The sequence below is a fragment of the Papio anubis genome, chromosome 7 (assembly GCF_008728515.1).
Source record: "Papio anubis isolate 15944 chromosome 7, Panubis1.0, whole genome shotgun sequence".
NCBI lineage: Eukaryota > Metazoa > Chordata > Mammalia > Primates > Cercopithecidae > Papio > Papio anubis.
The window spans coordinates 131207737-131228347 of record NC_044982.1 but is presented as its reverse complement, the minus strand read 5'-3'; the positions used below and the strand labels follow the sequence as shown (position 1 = coordinate 131228347).

Genomic DNA, 20611 nt, shown 5'->3' with positions numbered 1-20611 from the left:
AAAGTGCTGAGATTATAGGCCTCAACCACTGTGCCTGGCTAAGGTTTTGTTTTGAAACTTGGAATTGGAGCTATCCCAACTTTGCCGAAATCATGGTTCGAAAGGGACTTTTCAATTTTGGAGTTGTTTCAACATAACCAGGGACACATTCCCAATAACATTTAATACATGCATGTTTATTGAATTAGTATTAGTTGGTGTTTTGGGGATGGCTGAGGGGATGGTGAGTGTAAACTTGCCTTGTTTCTGGAAAATTCCTCCTTCCACTGGTCAGCAGAGCTTTGACATTCCTACACTAAGTTCTTCAGTCTGTAAGACTGGCAGTCCAAGCTTCTAGAAACTCAAGCCGTGCTTGGCTCCAACTGGGGTCCAACCGACCACAAAATGTATCTAAAATACTTTTGACTATTCTGAATCCCTCTAATGTTGCAATTGGTTCTCTCTTGATTTTTCATTCACCTTGCACGTTGAAATATCTGTGGGAAGAAATCTGTGTTCCCCTTAGGGGAAATACTGGAGGAGTAGCATGGAGTCAAACTCAAGCTATTTGATGTTTTTCTCTTACTGAGAAACTTCACTCCTCTTTCAACATTTCCACCATATAATGGGGTATGCTACCTTTAGAGCGAATAAAAAAAAGTAATAGTTTATCTTCTTGTCTCTCCCATAGAATAAGGATATGCAATGGCATACTGGGTTTCATTCCCTTCCTCCATACTATACACATACACAGTGACTTTTCCAAAGGCTTCTTAGGACGGTTTATTTATTTATTTTTTTTCTGTTTTTGTTGTGTTTTGTTTTGTTTTTTTTAGATGGAGTTTCACTCTGTCGCCCAGGCTGGAGTGCAATGGTGCGATCTCAGCTTACTGCAACCTCTGCCTCCCGGGTTCAAGTGATTCTCCTTTCTCAGCCTCCTGAGTACCTGGGATTCAGGCGCATGCCATCATGCCCGGCTAATTTGGTATTTTTGGTAGAGACGGGGTTTCAACATATGGGCCAGACTGGTCTCAAACTCCCGATCTCAGGTGATCTTCCCACCTCGGCCTCCCAAAGTGCTGGGATTACAGGCAGGAGCCACTGTGCCCGGCCGGACCACTTACTGTTAATTAGGTCTCACTTCTTCTGCTATGAGGTAAATAAATATCACCTCTCTTTGCAGGCCTAGGGATCCAGGCTACAGAGATTAGGTTACTAGTCCAAGGCCATGGGGCAAGTCTTTATTGGCATTCAGATGGGCTGGGCCAGTCTCTGGCCTGGCCACAAGAGGTGAGCTTCACCTCAAAACCTGTTCTACAATGGCATTTCCTGACTGGCTACGTGTGTGCGTGCTGACTAGCATGCTTATTCATTCATTCATCAAACATTTAGTGAACACCTGCTATGTGCTAGTGGCTAGAGACTCAGGGAGGAATCTGACCCGTTCCCTTTAGTTAAGAAACTCACAGTGTTGGAAGGGTTGAATTACAAGTAAATAGGTGCTACAATAAAGCACCCCACAAGGCAGAAAGGGAGGATGGAGGAGGATTTCTTAGAGGAGGAGGGACTTAAGCTAAACCTTGAAAGAGCAAGAAGGAAGGGTGTTTTAGATGAAGGAATCTTGACAGCAGGCCCAGGGTGTGGATGGCTGGCTAGGGGCATAGCCCTCTCCTTGACTTATCTGCCAGCTGGGGCCAGATTTTGAGAGGCTTGCCACACCTTGCCAAGGGGTTTGATTCTTTTTCCGTAGGCCTAGCAAGTTTGCCTGCCCGAGGGGCTCTAGAAGTTCAAACAGAAACTTAATATGAGTGTTTGATGTATTCTCTTCCCTCAACACTTGTAGAAGTGAACACTTTGAAAAGTGAGCAGTTTAAGACTGAGATTCCTCACTTCATGTGGGAAGTGTGCAAAGTCCAAAAATGAGATTGAGCACCCAAGGAATTAGTCTCCCCTCTTCTCCTGCTTACGGCCAGACCTTGTTGGAGAGGACACAGCTGGGTCTCACTGGAGGGGAAAGAAGTTTCTATGGCGCCATGCCCATGGAACCTGCTGGAAATCTGACCTCTGGGGTTCTGGGGAAACCTGTTTATGGGGAATCGGTGTTTTGGTGGAGTTGCTCCACCATGCAACAGCTTGGAGTAGAGGGATAGTGCCAGGAGAGACTGCTGGCTGTGGAATGATGTAGGCACCAGGTCCTGAAGGAGTCCTGGCACAGCAGGGGCGGAGCTTGAAGCCATGGGCACGGCAGCAGCCTGGCGGCACAGAAGCTATCCGTGCTGGGACAGCTCCCTGCACACTCAGACCAACTTCGTGCTGACAGCTTTCCATCACAAGGGAGCACTTTTGTTCCAAGGAGCCCTCTCAGCATGGGAGGTGGGTAGCCTAGAAGTAGGGGTAAGGCACGTAGGAGCAGTCTTTGTTGAAGACTTGGAAAAATACTCCAGCTCCCTGAGCTTCAGGTTGTCAATTCGGGGGGCATTCAGCATCTTCCCAGGAGGTCCTAGGGGAATCAGGCCCCCTGCATACAGCACCACTGTCACTAACACACCCTAATAGTGTCTTTCCTCCTTCCCTGTCCCACTCTTCCTGCTCCCTGTCTCCTGCTTCTAGGGATCACCCTAAATACACCGCCGGCAGGCAAGTCTTGTCACAGGCTCCCCCTTCAGGGCAACCCATATTAAGGCAGCCTGTTTCCCAAAGACTCTAAGCAAAAGCCCTCTTCCTGGGTGTCCGTCCCAGTCCCATCTTTCTTTACAAGCAGAATAGCTTGTCCACTTCAATCAAATAAACCATGTACTATCTTTTGCTTTGTTCACTTCCTCCTGTTTCCCTGTCTTGGGTGTATGATCACACCTTCCAGAAATGCCCTCCACACTCTTTCTGTTATCCATGTGCATTACATCTTCTTCTTTTGTTTTTGAGATGAAGTCTCACTCTGTCACCCAGGCTGGAGCGCAATGGCGTGATCTTGGCTCACTGCAACTTCCACGTCCTGGGTTCAAGTGATTCTCCTGTCTCAGCCTCCTGAGTAGCTGGGATTACAGGCGTGTACACCACGCCCGGCTAATTTTTTGTATTTTTAGTAGAGATGGGGTTTCACTATGTTGGCTAGGCTGATCTCAAACTCCCGACCTCAAGTGATCCACCCGTCTTGGCCTTCCAAAGTGCTGGGATTACAGGCATGAGCCCCCCGCGCCCGGCCTTGCATTGTATCTTCCAAGTGCATGCCATAAGACCTGTTCCACACTGCAGCCTCCCTTCTGCCACCCTTCCTGTATTCTGTGTCACTACTCAGATGTCATTTATACTGTAGCACTTATGTGAATATTTTTGTATCATGTATTTCATGTATAGAAAATTTGGAGGAGGAAAGAGGTGATTTTTCTCTACTCATCCTCCTAGAAACTTCTCTTTGGCAAGTTGCTGCCACTGACCCCCCCGTTCCCCCCCTAATCTTTCTGCAGGCTCAAAAACCATAATTAAGGGAGCCAGACTTACATTAAATAAAAACAAAAACAAAGGTGTTTTTCAGAAGCATTCCCTGGAAGTGTCTGCTTTAAGTTGAGGCGGGAGGGGCTTGAGCATCCATCTCGACAATGGGAGCGTGGAAAGCAGTGTCTCTGGTAGCTAATCTCTTTCACCTCTGTCTTTGCCTCCAACAGCTCCCCTTATTTTTGTCATCAGCGAAATCGCTGTATGGGAGGGGAAGTTGCTGATGAAATGTTTTTTTTTGATAGTTAACAAATATTTCCAGAGTGCACACTCTCTACGGATCCTGGGAAGGGCCCATGTGAGAAGTGGATTAGTGACATTCGGCACTGCCCTCTCCTTCAGGAGTCCCTCACCCTTGGGCTTCCATCAAAGACTCCTAGGTTCTTCCTGACAGCTCTCAGTTACCCTCCTCTTTCTCCCTTGGGTGATGCCCTCCTCTTCCTCCACCCTCCGTAAAGGCGCTGCACTCTCCTTTCCTGGATCCTGGTCCTCATTCTCCCCTCACCCTCCACATGGATGCTGCCCAGAGACACTCCTCCACTTCCCAGCTGCCTGCTGGGGCATTTCACCAAAAAGTTCCACCATTACTTCATGCTCCATAGAACCTTCAGCAGCTCTCCTGAAAAGCAGCCTCTTTTTCTTATTCTTTCTTTTTTTGATGATCCAAGTGTCTCATTCTGTTGACCTCAGGCTGGAGTCCACCGGGGCAGTTCACAACTCACTGCATTGCCTACAACCGGTCACCAGGATCAATCTGATCCTCCCACCTCAGCCTCCTGAGTAGCTGGGACTACAGGCACATGCTACCAGGCCTGGCTAATTTGTGTGTGTGTGTGTGTGTGTGTGTGTGTGTGTGTATGCACTTTTTTTTTTTTTTTTTTGTAGAGACAGTGTTTTGCCATGTTGCCCAGGCTGGTCTTGAATTCCTGTGCTCAAGTGATCCACTGCCTTGACCTCCCAAAGTGTTGGGATTACAGGCGTAAGCCCAGTTGGAAAATTATTTCTTTCCTGTCCCTCCCTGTTGCAACTCCCCCTGTACCCCATGATTTTGCTGGTTCCTAGGCTATGGGTTTCCCCCATCTGGTTTCCAGGGCCATTTAGGTGCCCTCTATTGCATGCAGGTTCCATTCCAGTCATTTTGAGGTGTCCAAGTACTGTTTGGTTGCCTTGAGCCCCCTCACTTTGGCATTTCATGCCTTTTCCACTGTCTGATCCCATCTACCTTTCTAGTATGCCTCATCCCACTTTCTAGCATGTGTGCCCCGCCCCAGGCAGCCTCTGCTCAGGAAAGCTGGTCCATCCTCTGGGTGCTGTTCACACACCCCACAACCTTGGCTGTCTTCCCCAACCTAGACCCCCTAGCTTGAGAATAGTGCAATCCAGCTTCCTCCAAAAAGACTCCCTTGACCATGCTGCCCGCTTGGGATAAGTAGCATTTTTTTTTTTTTTTTCTTTCCTGGCAATGAATCACTATTATTAGGTTGGAGCAAAAGTAACTGCGGCTTTTCCTATTGAAAGTAATAGCAAAACTGCAATTACTTTTGCACCAACCAATTACTTTTTCAAGTCCTTTTATATTGTTTTGAATTGTTAAGTTTTCAAGGGTCTATTTCATTCAATATGTCAGCAAACGCGTATTAAGTACTGGTTGGGCCGGGTACAGTGGCTCACACCTGTAATCCCAGCACGTTGGGAGGCCGAGGCGGGTGGATCACTTGAGGTCAGGAGTTCGAGACCAGCCTGACCAACGTGGTGAAACCCCGTCTCTACAAAAACACAAAAATTAGCCGGGTGTAGTGGTGAGCACCTGTAGTCCTAGCAACTGAGGCACGAGAATATCTTGAACCCGGGAGGCAGAGGCAGTGAGACGAGATCATGCTACTGTACTAAAGTCTGGGCAAAACAGCGAGACTCCGTCTCAAAAAAAAAAAAAAAAAGTTGTTTTCTCAGGGAATCCTTATAGCTGATGGAGTATCCAGCTCTTCATTTTACAGATGAGTAAACTGGGGTTTAGAACTGATAACATTTTGTCCAAGTTCTCACAGCTAGCGAGAGGCATGCCACAGTTTACCGTGGAGTGGGTCTAAACAAGGACCTAAAAACTGTATTGGAATCCCAGCCCTACTACCGCCAGCTGTGTCACCTTACGAGGCACCCCACCTTCCTGTCTCTTCAACAGAAACAGACATTTGTTGTTACCGCCCAAGTGGGATTCCCTCCCCACCAGTGTCTAGACATAGTAGGTGCTCAATAAATAGGTGTGGGTTTGCTGTGGCAGAGAGCGGTATCCCTTAAGTTTCTGACAGCGAGGGGGAAAAAGACTGAGCAGGGAAAGGAAGGGAAAGGAGTAAACTGAGCTCGGAGCAGTTGGGAGCGCGAAATAGGGAGGGCTTCCTGGAGGCCAGGAATTTGGAGAGGCCGAGGCTGGGACAAGAAATACACACGGTGAAGGCGGAGGGGAGGTGGAAGGACAAGCGGCTCCGGGGAAGGGTGAAGTCTAAGCGCAGCCTGGGGCCGAGCGGAGCAGAGGGCGGGTCGTGCGATGGTGCCTGGGGAGGTTCGTCCCGACCGGCCGCGGGCGGATCGAAGGGAGGGTTGGGCCCGCGGCAGCCCCGGCGGGTCTAGGCCCCCGGCCGGCCCCTGCCCCTCCTCCCGGGAGGGCGGGCGGCGGCTGCGGGGCGGGGCGCGGGCTCGCTCGGCCTCCTGGCGGCGCAGCGGCCCCTCCACTCCGGCCGGGCTCTGCTGGCTGCGGCGGGAGCTGGACGCGGGAGGCGGAGGCGGCGGCGGCGGCGGTGGCGGCGGTGAGTGAGCTCCGACCGGGAGCGGGGCGGGTGTGCGCCGGGAGCCGGGCTCCAGGGTGCTAGGTGCCGCCCAGGGCGGCGGGACCCCCAGGCGTTCGGGCTCAGCCAGGTGCGCTGTGCTCAGTCCGGGCGTCCGCTCTCGGTGCCGCGCTGGTCCTGGGGTTGGTAGGTGCGACCCGAACTCCCGCGCCGCGCCCAGCCGAGGACAGGCGCAGAACAGATGCGGGCAATCCCTGGGGAACCCGCCTCGCGGCGGGGTGGGAGGGAGGAGGCCCTGCAGGACCTCCCTTTAGTGAAGAGGGGCTCTGTGCCTTCGCACCCCTGCCTGGACCCTCCGGCTCTAGTGACAGCTGGGAGAGACCCACGCGAAGCAGTCCCTGACCTATCCTGTCGTACCTAAGTCCTCGGCGTGCTCGGCCAGACCATGCCCTGGAACAAAAAGGGGCGTGTGGCCTCTCTCTTCCCGGATCCTCCCGACCACTGCACCGCCCAAGCAGGTCATCCCCGAGAGCCCCCGCCTCACTTGGAGCACACATTCTGGCTCTCCCCGGGACTTTTCCAAGTTGCATCACTGTTTGGCCTCTAGACAGGTAATTGGCTGTCATGTTGGAGTTAGTTACACAGGATTTTTGAAACTTTGAATATTTGCTTTGTGTGTTCCCCTTCACCCTAAGGCCGCTGCCCTCCCAACTCTGCTTATGCCGCTCAAAACGTTGCTCAAGGCTCACTGGGAATGCTTTTGCAGGCATTGGTTCTCAAACTTGCCTGCACATCTGGAGAGTCTTAAAAAATACTGGTGCCTGTGTCCTACTCCCAGAGATCTGGATTCGGCTTCCCTGGGTCGCAGCCTGGACAATGGAGTTTTTAAGACGCCCCAGGTGATTCTAATGTGCAGACAAGTTTGAAAACCTCTGCTTTGCTGGTTGCTCCCACCAGCCACTCTTCTGACGGCTAAAGATCAGTCCTGATCTAGAACTCATCTCAGGCCCTCTGAACTCTTCCTTAATCCACCTCTCCACCTGAAGAACCTGTTGGTTGGTGCATTCCAACTTTAGACAGTAGATGGTGCCTTTACTGAAGTTCCCTTTGTTTCTACCTCTCTGTTTACAGTCAATACTGCCGGGGCCCTTTCTGCCAAGGAGCTGGGAGTGTAGGCATTAGAACCAAGGAGTCCTTGTCAGGGTCAAGGTTATAATACAGGGTTGTCCTATTCAGGGAAAACCAAGTGATAATTTGACGTGTCATATTCAGAAATAATTTCAGATTAAAAGGAGAAAAAATACTTTAGGGTTTGGTCAGCTCTTGGAGACCTTCCCGAGACTCCCCCACATAGATAATGGAGTTGCATAAATGTGGGGAATTTTCCTTCAAGAAGCCAACGCTAACAACATCCTTAACGTTTTGTGGTTGATATTTGTGTTAACATAAGTGCATTTTTGTAGATTAAACTTATTCTGGAAGTATGATGAAGCCCTGCAGACAGAACACAGTGTATAGCATGGCACATCTGAGATGACACCTGAGACACCTGTCACATGATCTTAAAAATGATAGAGAAGTAGGACTAAGGAAAATGTAACCATGCTTATATTGGCTGAATTAGGTCATATATTTTATTGAGAAAATGTGTTTTCACTGTCCTTGTTAGTCATGTCATAGTCTCTGGGATCTTGGTTAATTTCCTTTTGTACCCCAAGTATGATGTTTGTATTAGATTTCCACCCTGATGTTGCTACCTGACCACAAATCAGTGGTTTTAAGTTTTTCTTAGGGGGTGGCCCTCTATGTTTTTTTTTTTTTTTTTTTTTGAGACGGAGTTTTATTCTTGTCACCCAGGCTGGAGTGCAATGGTGCAATCTCGGCTCGCAGCAACCTCCGCCTCCCTGGTTCAAGTGATTCTCCTGCCTCAGCCTCCCAAGTAGCTGGGATTACAGGCACCCACTACCATGCCCGGCTACTCTTTTGTATTTTTGGTAGAGACAGGGTTTCATCATGTTGGCCAGGCTGTTCTCAAACTCCTGACCTCAGGTGATCCGCCCACCTCGGCCTCTCAAAGTGCTGGGATTACAGGTGTGAGCCACCGTGCCCGGCCTATATTATATTTTTATTAGCAGTGGGATGACATCCTTTCAAGAATGCCTTGCCAAAGTGAAAGAACATTTATGTTCATTTCTAGCTCCTCATATACGTCCAAAGAACATTCCTTTTGAAAAATACAAAAATGACATAATTTTGCCCACTTGGTTTTCTCTCTTTTCTCCAACTTCCACGACCATGCTCTGCTGCTATTACTGTATTCACTTGCTGGAGGTGTGCACCCTGTGGGAGCCGTCTTCATTGTCTTGGCTCTGGCTTGAAATGGAGGTTACGTGGAGCGCATGGTCTTACAGGGTGTCCCTGACCTGAATCATCAGCCTTTGGGGAGCAAGACCATATGGAAAGTGTTTTCCTACTGTTGTGTGTGTGTGTGTGTGTGTGTGTGTGTGTGTGTGAGAGACCATGACAACAAAATGAAGCCATATTATTAAATGGTTTGTTAACTTGCAAATCTTGTCTCAATTGGGAAAAGAAAAATGCTTATTCGAGGATGCTGTTGAATTCATGGTGTCTGAAAAGTCACACCTGAACAGCAGTAGTTACACTGTGAATATAATAATACACTTGACCTCCCCCCAGCCCCCCGCCAAAAAAAAAGTTTATGTCAATGTGGGCCTAAGCACATTTATTGCAATTTCTCACTTTGGAGTAGCAGCTCTAATATCCTAAAGTGATTAGAATAAAGTAAGTGAAGAAAAATATGAAGAAAGAGTTAGTGAGAGACTTTTCCATTTAGGGAAAGGGGATACCGCAACTAGAAAAGGCCTTTGGTTTGTCTTAAGAATTGACTGCCCTTTTGGCTTCCTTTTTTTTCCCTTGTTTAATTTGCTTGTGCTGGTGGGTGAAGGAGAGTTAAAGAAATTTAATGGCCTCCTAACTCTCTTTCCCCATGGAACCCATTTATCTAAGAGATGCCATTGACCTTTTAAAAATATCTAACTGATTGTATGCTTTTCCTTTCTTTTCGTCTTCTGATCTCGGCACTAAAGGGCGGTGGCATGACTGGGAGGTTGGCATCAGAGCAGGAAAACAAAGTTTAAGGGAAACTGAAAATTGGGTAATTTTCTCTGGATGACCAAGTGCTTACTTTTTTCAGGCATGTGACATTGCTGTTATCAAGAACCAGTTATGACATGAAAACCCTGAAAATGGAAAAGGAAAAAATAAAATAATAAAAAAGGGAACGGGGTGGGGGATGGAAATAGCACCAGGGTTGACTGACCTTTACCGAGGAGGGAAGGCTTACTGTTTTCAGCCCGGTGTGTCCGAGTTGCAACCCCCTTTACCTTTACTTCTCTCTTCATGTACCCTCCTCCATCCCTCAAGCCAATATCCTTGGGGGAGAGAGTGCTTCATCTTAAATTCACACTAAGGTGTCTTTTGTTTGTTTGTTTGTTTGTTTTTGGTTTTTGAGATGATTGCTCTGTCACCCAGGCTGGAGTGCAGTGATGTGATCTCGGGCTCACTGCAACCTCCGCTTCTTGGGTTCAAGCAATCCTTCCTGCCTCAGCCTCCTGAGTAGCTGGGGTTACAGACATGCGCCACCACACCCGGCTTATTTTTGTATTTTTAGTAGAGATGGGATTTCGCCATGTTGGCCAAACTGTTCTTGAACTCCTGGCCTCAGGTGATCCGCTTGTCTCAGCCTCCCAAAGTCCTGGGATTACAGGCATGAGCCACTGCGCCCGCTCGGCCGAACACATTTTTATGATGCCCCTATTACTAGCAAAAGCTATGTATTACCCAGAGTTGTTGGTAAACAGGATAAGGTTCCTGCCTTAAGGAGCCTGAGTCAGGTGGGGATGTAAACCGTGGGTTGCAATAAGTTAGGAACTTTTCTAATCAAGAGGAACACAGTAGCCTGTGGGGTACTATGGGGCACCTGGCTAGCTTCGCCTGGGTAGATGCCTCATCAGTTCATTGGCACAGGAGGCATAAGACATGCTTTACTTGGGTTTACATTAAGGCTTATTCTATTAGGCCCATACACCAAATGACTGATTTTGGATGTGTCTGACTCCAGGAGCAGGAAGGGCGCAGGTACCCATCTTGCAAAGGGGAGGTGGGAGGTGGAGGAGGAGACCAGATTCCGGCAGGTGTCTTTTGCTTCTGGAGTGTGCTGAACAGGGGTACTTGCTGTGGGTGGGAAGCTCATGGAGAATGTGGCTGGATCCGTGTTTGGCACATTAGTAACTGGTAAAGTAAGCTTAGTAGTGGCTACCTCTGCAACAGAGCTGGAAGGAGAATACAAAGTGCAGTGTGAAAGCCGCAGCTGCACACTTTTTGGAGCGAGTGGTTTGGTTTGTGGTTATTTCTCCTGCCAATGGGCAGACATTGGTTTCTCATCATCCCATGGTCGCTTTAGCTCAGGCTTCCTTGGGCAGGCTGAAAACTGGACTTCACACTGTTTTTCCCTTGGGTAGGTGGTTTCCAAATAGCTGACCCATTGGGCTAATAACCTCATGGTTATAGTAGTTACTATTTGTTTATTGACTGTCTTTCAAGTGCCAGGTATCACGCTCAGCACATTTCTTTCATTACTGTAAACCCTTTACATTCCTGAGAAGCAGGTGGCAGTGACCTCATTTTACAGATGAGGAAACTGAGGTCCAAGGAGGTGCTGAATCCTGCAAAGGTGCATAGTACTTGACAGCGGCAAAGTTCTCATGCCTGTAATTGCAGCACTTTGGGAGGCTGAGGCAGGTGGATCCCTTGAGCCCAGGAGGTCAATACCAGCCTGGACAACATGGTGAAATGCTGCCTCTACAAAAAATACAGAAATTAGCCTGGTGTGGTGGCGTGTGCCTGTGGTCCCAGCTACTCTGTATGTTGAGATGGGAGGATGGCTTGAGCCTAGGAGGTTGAGGCTGTAGTGAACCATGATCATGCCACTGCACACCAGCCTGGGTCACAGAGTGAGACTCTTTAGAAACAAACAACAAAAAGAAAATGGCAGAGTTGAAGTTCGAGAGTGCTCTGGTCTGTCTGAATACAAAGCTAAGTTCTCTCTACTGTTTCTTGCTCCTCTAAGCTGAGCTGATTAAGAAATTGTGTTCTCTGCCGGGCGTGGTGGCTCATGCCTGTAATCTCAGCACTTTGGGAGGCCGAGGTGGGCGGATCACGAGGTCAGGAGATCAAGACCACCCTGGCTAACTCGGTGAAACCCCGTCTCTACTGAAAATACAAAAAATTAGCCCGGTGAGGTGGCGGGCGCCTGTAGTCCCAGCTACTCGGGAGGCTGAGGCAGGAGAATGGCGTGAACCCGGGAGGCGGAGCTTGCAGTGAGCCGAGATCGCACCACTGCACTCCAGCCTGGGCGACAGAGCGAGACTCCGTCTCAGAAAAAAAAAAAAAAAAAAAGAAATTGTGTTCTCACAACTTCTTTTTACCATCACAGTCTCTACTAGATGAGGTAGAGGAAAATAGTAAATCAGTTCAGACCTAAAGAGAAGGTATTCCACTAAAGACCATTGCAACCTTGTGATCAAAGGGAAATTTTATGGACTACTGCTTTTCTAGGTGTTTTAAAGAAGAGGGTAGATTAGGCTGTCCAGAAAGGCTCTGAACGGGTCCCACATCCTAGGTTAGAGAAACGTGATTTCCACCTTTCTTCAAAGTCTGCAAACCTCTGAGTTTCTGTAGATAATTGGTTGTTGGGTAAGAGATTAAAAACAAAATTCAGTGTTGGGTATTGTATAGTAAAACGAAGCTGTGCACATCCAATTCCTGTTTATGTGGTACTTGCGACAAAAACAAAACTTGACTGCATAGTAATTACCTCCAGCTCTTAAAATTACAGGTAGTAAGGGCTTAGAGGCCATATGGAGTTATAATTAGAGATGAGTTTAAAACAGGGCTAGTCAATGAATGTTCATTACTACAATGGGCACTAGCTAAATATTTCAACCCAAGAAGGATCAGCTCCAGGGAACATTTCCAGGGAGTTAGTGGAGGGTCGTCATGGAGTTGGAGTGTTTGGGATTAGTGCACAGAGCATTTGTTATGAACATGCAATATTTCTGCCAGCCTGGCCAGAAGCCTCTTTGTTTACAGGGCAGAGTTTCTTCCCTGCTGCCCAATCACAGGGATTTCTGCTTTGCTTTGGTAGAGTACGTAATCGTTCAGGTCATTGCTTTGTAGTGTGTTAGGTCTGTACAGCTCCTTGATTGTTAATCATCTTTTCCTGTTACTTATCTCTTTGCTGGAGGATTGAGGTAAGATGACCTCTAGTTTTGGCCTCAAGAATTTTCTTGTTTTTGACCTCTTCCCTTAGTTTTATATCTTTGTGTTTCATTGCATCCAATACAGGCCCTCTGTTTTCCCTTGCAAATTTATAGTCCACACAGGGAAGAGGAACGACTGTGACCAGGACTATCCAGGAGTCCTGTGATGGGAGTGTTGTTAGTCCCGTTTTCCAAGTGAGGGCCCCTTCCTCTGTAAGGCTGGGAGTTTGGGGATTCCAACTAGGACTGTCAGATTCTCAACAATGGGGCTCTTTTGACTTGATTACAAAAGAAAAAGAAATGGCCCAGTTTTCAAAGTCATGAAGAGGTTCTAGTATATCCTATGAACTAATATATATCCTTGAACTTTTTTTGTAGCTGATAGTATTAAAAAAAGGTTTGATTCCCCACCTTTTTTGCCTGTGTGGTTTTTATCTTCCTTTCTATAAACAATGACTTACTCAGAATCACACAGCAGCAGCTGAAAAGTTGATTAGCCTCTCCTTGCCCTAATCAAGTATCAAAAACCTGGACCGTTCACTTAGAGTGGTGATTACTGTGAAAGCTTTAGGTGCTGGAGAGGACCTGATAAAGAATGGAGAGATAAGAGAGAGAAAATAGCTTGCAAAGGGATTGCAGGGCGGAGTTTAACAAACTTAAGATTTCTTTCTTTCTTTCTTTCTTTTTTTTTTTTTTTGTTTTTGAGACAGAGTTTTGCTCTTGTTGCCCAGGCTGGAGTGCAATGGCACGATCTCAGCTCCCCAGACCTCCGCCTCCTGGGTTCAAACCGTTCTCCTGCCTTAGCCTCTTGAGTAGCTGGGACTACAGGTGCCCCCCACCACGCCCGGCTAATTTTTTGTATTTTTAGTTGAGATGGGGTTTCACCGTGTAGCCAGGATGGCCTGCCTCAGCCTCCCAAAGTGCTAGGATTACAGGCGTGAGCCACCACACCTGACCTTTTTTTTTTTTTTTTTGAGGTAGTCTCACTCTGTTGGCTAGGCTGGACTGCAGTGGTGTGATCACAGCTCACTGCAGCCTCAACCTCCCAGGCTCAGGCTTAAGTGATCCTCCCACCTCAGCCTCCCGAGGAGCTGGGACCACAGAGGCAGGCCACTATGCCTGGCTAATTTTTGTGTGTGTGTGTGTGTGTGTGTTGTAGAAATGGGGTTTTGCCATGTTGCCCAGGCAGGTCTCTAATTCCTGAACTCAAGCCGTCCACCCACCTAGGCCTCCCGAAGTGCTGAGATTACAGGCATGAGCCACCGTGCCCAGCCCAAACTTCAGATTTATTTTACTTGTGAGTTTCAGGTTCGGGGCTTAAATGCCTTTGCTCTGGATGTGGCCACACTGGCTCAGCCCTAACAGTCTGTGCTGCCTGGGGCCACCTATAAGCTTTGGGGAGTGGGGTGGGGTGGGAGGAGAAGGTAGGGTGAAGAGAGAGGGGAAATAGGGGGTGGGAGATAAGCGCCAGTTAGCTGATTCTCCAGGCCTGGCTTGCTCATGGCATGACTGCTTCTCCCTGCAGGCCTGAGTCCAACTTTCTGGGTGTGAGGCAGCTGGATGGGGTACAAAAGAGGGAGACAGTTGCCAGACACTTTCCAGGAGACCTGCCCAAGATGAGAAATTCTCATAATAGCAAATGCTCCCAGAGTATTTGCCTCCAGCCCCGTCCTAGAGCTTTTACTATAGCAATTCTATGGGATAGGTACGATCATAAAACCATTTTAGAGGCGAGAGAAACAAGGCCATGGGAAATTGGGTAACTTGTCAAAGTGCTGAAATCTGGGGTTCAAACCCTTGCTGTCCAGCTCTGAGCTCTGCTCACAACTACCATCTCTCTAAACACAGAGGCCTGAATGCTGCACCTGCTCTTCATTCATTCCTTGAACTCACCCACTCATGCATTTCTCCAACAAATTATTGATGGCCTGTATATGCCTTTATCTTAGCAATGAGAACATCAGTGCTCTTTGTTTGTGTGTTTGAATTCCCATAAACTTTCTTTTTTTTTTTTCTTTCTTTTTTTTTTTTTTTTAACTCCTATAAACTTTCAAACAAACCTTTAAAGACATGAGACCTCTTTACTGACCTTGTATACCTAGTGTCTGGTAGAAAATAGGTACTCAATAAAGCTTTGTGGAAGGAAGGAAGAAAGACAGTGTTGTGAAACTTGACATCCTTGTATTTCCTCTATCTCTAGCAGCCACAGTGATGTTTAAACAGAAAAACAGACAAACCTTAAGAGTGAGAGTGTGTGGGGAGTGTTTTGCAAAAATAACGGGAGAGAATTTTTGATAAAAGCATGCTGTCTTGTATGCATTTCAAGTTCTCATGGTGAATCATTTTTTGCTTGTTTGCTTAAAGCATTTCTTATTTGAAGGACATCCCTACACCCAGCTTGCAGACTATTGAGTGAGTAAAGGAGGCCCTTCAGACTTCCATGCATTGTTTGGAGCTGCTCTTGTCATCAGGGTCTGCAGAATATATTTTCTTTGCAGTTGAGGACCAAATACCTGGTAAGGTTCAAGTCCACCATCCATTTTCCTGTATAACATTTAAATACATGAGCCAGTAGAAAGTAGTTTCACCTTGGGCTGAGTGAAGTGACTCACGCCTGTAATCCTAGCAGTGTGGGAGTCCGAGGCAGGTGGATCAATTGGGATCAGGGGTTCAAGACCAGCCTAGCCAACATGGTGAAACCCTGTCCCTGCTACAAATACAAAAAATTAGCTGGGCGTGGGGGTGCATGCCTGTAGTAGGCAGAGATTGCAGTGAACTGAGATCGTGCCACTGCACTCCAGCCTGGGCGACAGAGAAAAAGAAAGTCGTTTTATCTCCTGTATTTTCATTCCTTCTTCACACTGTGGGACCAATAAAGGTCTCACTTACTTGGATTGCAAGCTCTATTTGATGATCACTAGGAGTGATGGCTCTTTGGTTCCTCTTCCATTTCAGGTTCGTTTCCTCATCTGTAAAATAGATGTAATGCCTACTACATACAGTCAAGCCACATCTCTTTGACATAGTACAGTGGTTCTCAAACGGGGCCTCCCCCCATCTCCCAACCCGGGGGTACATTTGACAATATCTGGAGACATTCTTGGTAGTTATGACTGGGGTGGTGATGGCTCCTGGCATCTAATGGGCCAAGGCCAGGGATGCTGCTAAATATCCTTCGATTCAAAGGACAGTCCCCCACAAGAATTATCTGGCTTAAAATGTCAGTAGAGCCAAGGCTAAGAAACCCTGGCAAAGTGGAACCTCAAACAATGGTAGCTGTTTTTAACATCTCTGATCTAAGGGAGCTATTGGCCAGGGACAAAGATCCCTCCTTTCTTAAGTAGGGTGGAAAGAATGGAATTTAACGTTTTATTGATGCCTCTGGGTTATCCCACAGGTGCCCCTGAGGTGGGAACACCTCCTTTTCTCTCCATTAAGCATGCCTTAACTTCATTTGAAACTTGCTTGCATCGTTTACATATAAATAGCCATGCTAAAACCAGTGAAACCGCTTAGCCTCTGGGATGGTTAAACCCATTCCCTGCGGAGGACCTTGGTGGAGTGGGGCCTGCACTGCTACAGACTGTGAGCCTTGCTTTTCTCCCCTGTTAAAGGACAGGTAGGTAATCATGTCAGCCTCCTATCTCATCATGTTGCTCTGACTCTGCACGTGTGAAACTAGCTCTTCGCATGTGAATGTGCTAGTGTGATTCCTAAGGTACGCCTTTTGAAGGCGTTTTTCAGGGGATGCAATTCATAGGTGATCACTCAGTCAAGGACACTAAAAATGATAGGGGTTCAACAGTCAAGGAATATCAGTGTTATCGGCATGGTATGAGGCCCCCCAAGCAGTTCCTGCAGCAGGGTATGTGATTCAGGAAGCAGTGTGGCCCAGTGGTTGACAGCATGAGGTCAGCCACTCACAGGCTGCTCTGTGTACAACCTTTGGCTTTTCCCGTGCTTGTTGTGTGACCCTGGGTTAGCTACTTGACCCCGTTGCACCTCAGTTTCCTCACCTGTAAAATGAGGATAATGACAGTGACGACAATAACACCCAGCTGAAGATGGGTGTGAGGCTTCAGCGACTTGTCCTGTGAGGTGTGTTGTGAAGATGCGAGCTCAGCTCAATAAATGAGTTGCTGTTAGTAAAATAATATTTGATGTTGGCTTGTAGCTTGTGTATTTTTACTCAGATGAAGAGAGTGCTCCTGATTTAGGAGCTGAGAAAGGATCTTTCTGGTTCTTGGTATTTTTTTTTTGGTGGTAAAATACAGCATAAAGTCTCCATTTTAACCAATTTAAAGTGTACAGTGCAGTGGCATTAAGTACATTCACAATGTTGCGCAACCATCACCACTATCTAATTCCAAAACTTTTTCATCCCCCTAAATGGAAACCCTGGACCCGCTGAGCAGTCACTCCACATTCCTCCCTTCCCCCAGCCACTCCTTCTCCACGAGCCCACTTGTCTAATTTCTGTTTCTATGGAACTGCCTAGTCTGGATATTTTGTATAAATGTATTTCATGCAATAGATGGCCTTTTGCATCTGGCTTCTTTCACTTAGCATAATGTTTTCAAGGTGTCATCTGTGTATTGTAACGTGCACCAGCACTTCACCACTTTTTACCTGGTGTCTTTTTTGCAGAGCAACCCAAGCCTCAGTTTCATCAGGCCTGTGGTTCTCTTAAGTCATGCTCTGTTTTCAAGTTTTAAAGTATCTTTCTTCATTGATTTTGATCCTTCTTGGCCAGCCTTATTTTTTCCACTTTTCCCATCCAGTACTTCTAATGACCCTTGAAATGAATATGGAATGAAGCCCTCATGCCGGGTTCTTGGTGCTGGGGAGTAGGTCTTTTTAGGTATCTTACTTCTGCGGAAGAATTAGCGGCAGGAGCACACATGGGGGCCCTGAGTGGTGCTTCATTTCCCTGTGACTGCGTGACAGGTTTTAAAAACAAGTGTCTGGAAAACACCACCAGGCCCCTTTTATTCATCAGTTTAAAAGCTTCCCACAATGAGAAGTGGCCCTCAATTAAGTCGTTTAATAAAAACCTCCCCCTGTTTTAAAGCGTTCTTGGGAAGTGTTTACATTTGACGCCACTGCAGGCTTCTAAATGAGGAGCTGTGGAGTGAGTGATCCTTAACCTGTGACTTTAATAATATCCTTTGCTTTAGATTTCCAGGTGGAGGCCTGGGCCAGATTTGTAGCTTGTCATTGACCCAGACTGGGATCAGAGATGGGGGCTGGGCAGGGGGTGGAGGACATTCTTGGCTATCCTGCCCCCCTCAGCTGCCAGTAGTAGAAGATTCAGCAAGGCTGAAAGCCACATAGATATGTAAAACCAGCTCCTGGGAGAGAGACTGGACTGGAAGGAGGTGAAGCATTTCCCTACCTGGGAAGGGCAGTTATCCTGCCCCACTTCTGACCTCATCTGCAGTGTTGGGGAAGCTTCAGTGGGCAGAGATTAAAGCATTTAGGAGAGCAGCGCCAGGCTCCTGAGAGCTGGCGGAGGCTCTACTTTTTTCTCTGATTCTGGAGAGGTCAATAGGCCCCGAGAAGAGGAAGCAGGCTGCTTTAGCTTCAGAGAAAACTCCAGAGTTGTCGTTAGAGGAGTCCTGGGAAAAGCTAAAATAAAGAAAATTCTGGGGTGGTCTTTGCTTTGTACTGCTTTTCTGAGGACTCTCGTTGTGCTGCACGAGGACAGGAGGGTGAGGGTGAGGGGAGCCCCGAGCCACTGGCATGCGCTGGGGATTTGTAGAGGCTGCAGAGGTGGGTAGGTAGCAGTCTGGATTCTGGGTCTGGACTGCCCGGGTCTGAATCCTGGCTCCGGGGTGCTGTTCTATGAATTCTTGTGTGTCCAGTGCTCGGAGCAGTGTCTGCAGAGGGAGCTGTCGATGTGTGTGCTCTCATGACTGTACTGACACTTCACTTTGGTGAGTTCCTGGTTAGAATCATAGAAATACTTCTTGTTATCAGAGCTAATTTGCTTCCATACCTGGCAGCCTTGTGCAATCCATGGGACAGGGTGATGCCACTGGACTGTAAAGAAAACATGACTCGCATATGGAGAAATGATGCTTTTGGCAAATCTATTAAAGTTCTCCGAGGGAGAGAATAAATGTGGGAAGAAGGACAAACCAGTGGATATAGATTTTATTTAGACTTCCAAAAGATTGTTGGAAAGACTTCATGGCAAAGGCTATTAGATGTGGGAGTCTTCCATGACTTTCTGAGAGGAGGTGAATGTAAGAAGGAGTGTGGCTGAAACTTGTCTTTTCCATTGTCCTTTAGAGGAGGAATCTTCACATTTGCAGATGAAATAAAATTCTAAAGGTAAAAATGAAGACTTTGGAATCAAACTATAGAGAGGTTTTTTTTTTTTTTTTTTTTCCTTTTTAAATTTAAATTTTGGGCACTAGGGGATGTCAACTCTCCTTTAAAATAATTTGTGATCAGTGGCTGCACCTGGGCATCTGGGGTTTGGAACTAGGAATGATGTGTGTGCTGCTTTCTAGCAAAGTTACAGATCACGTGCCTGGGGCATCAGTGTGCTCAGGAAATAAATGAAGATTAGTGGAACCAAGGAGTTCATTAAAAATGATTCAGGTTCCCCTCCAGCCTGGGCAACAAGAACGAAACTCCATCTCAAAAAACAAAAAACAAACAAAAAACTTGTAGTTTCCAACTGTCTTTTAAGTGAATAGTATATTTGTAGAAAAAGTAGATTCTGCTATCAACAAATGTAAGAATTCACTTAAATGCACAGATGCTGAATTTCATGCCTTTTGTGTTTTAACCCAGGATAGTAAATGAATGAATGAAATGAGCAGACACTTTTTCAACACAAGACCCTTCCCTCTCCCCCAATAGGGTTTAGGAAGCTTGGAGTTACGCTTGACCAAAAAGACACCTGCAGGAGTTGGTTACCTTTGTGTTTTTCTTTTTACTCAGGGCCCTGTGGGCCTTGCCTGGTGCCTCATGTATAGGAGTGCTCTGTATGTGTTTGAATGATAAATGGATTCAGATTTCCTTAACATAAGTGTAAATATTTTATCATTGTGTGTCATTATGTGCCAGGCAAACTTAGTTATATTTGCTCTTACAATGGTTGTATTGGATTTTGCTGTTTAATATTTCTGTGTAGCAAGCAATCCCAGATCTCAGTTTTTTGTATTTGTTTTTTTGAGATGGAGTCTCACTCTGTTGTCCAGATTGGAGTGCAGTGGTGCCATCTCGGCTCACTGCAACCTACACCTCCTGGGTCCAAGCGATTCTCCTGCCTCAGCCTCCCGAGGAGCTGGGATTACAGGCACGCGCCACATCCAGCTAATTTTTGTATTTTTAGTAGAGATGGGTTTTCGCCACGTTGGCCAGGCTGGTCTCAAACTCCTGACCTCAGGTAATCCACCTTCCTTGAGCTCCCAAAGTGCTGGGATTATAGGTGTGAGCCACTGCACCCGGCCCCAGATCTCAGTTCTTTACAACCACAAAGGTTCATTTTCCCCTCACTCAGCTGTCGGTTGGGTGTGGTTTGGTTGAGCCAGGCTGGGCTTAACTTGGCCAAGCCAGACTCCAGGCTTCCATCTGGATTGAGGTCTATTCTACATGTGTTTTATTCAGCAGCCCAGGCTGCAGGGGCGACAAATATGCAGGGCCAGCTCGCCTTGGGCAGATTACAGAGGCGTAAGAAGGCAAGAAGAAATGCTGGAAGCCTCTTAGAGCTTTGGTGTATAACTGGCCCATTGTCAGTTCTGCCAGGATTCCCTCGGCCAACACAAATTGCATTGTCAAGCCCCACATCAGCGGGGTGAGGAAGTATACCTGGCCTGTTCTAGTAGGAGGTAACTCGAAGTCATATGGCAAAGAAGGTAGATGTATGTGGAGGAGAAAGGCACTGAGAACAATAATTCCATTCACAATGGTAGAGAATGAATAAGACGGAAGAGGGTAGTTTGGGCCAAACTAGCCTTTTGGGAGCTTGCAAGACCTAGGCTGGCTGGGTGAAAAATCGTATGC

General features: G+C 47.2%; 1 protein-coding gene across 1 annotated transcript in view; it reads left to right on the top strand.

Moving 5' to 3' along the window:
* Positions 1-6473: 6473 nt before the first annotated feature.
* Positions 6474-20611, top strand: part of LOC116275821 (cingulin-like protein 1) — a 69309-nt gene continuing 55171 nt past the window's right edge. The window contains exon 1 of the mRNA XM_031668624.1: positions 6474-6862. The gene's annotated coding sequence lies outside the window, so the exon portion shown is untranslated. The remainder of the gene's footprint in view (positions 6863-20611) is intronic.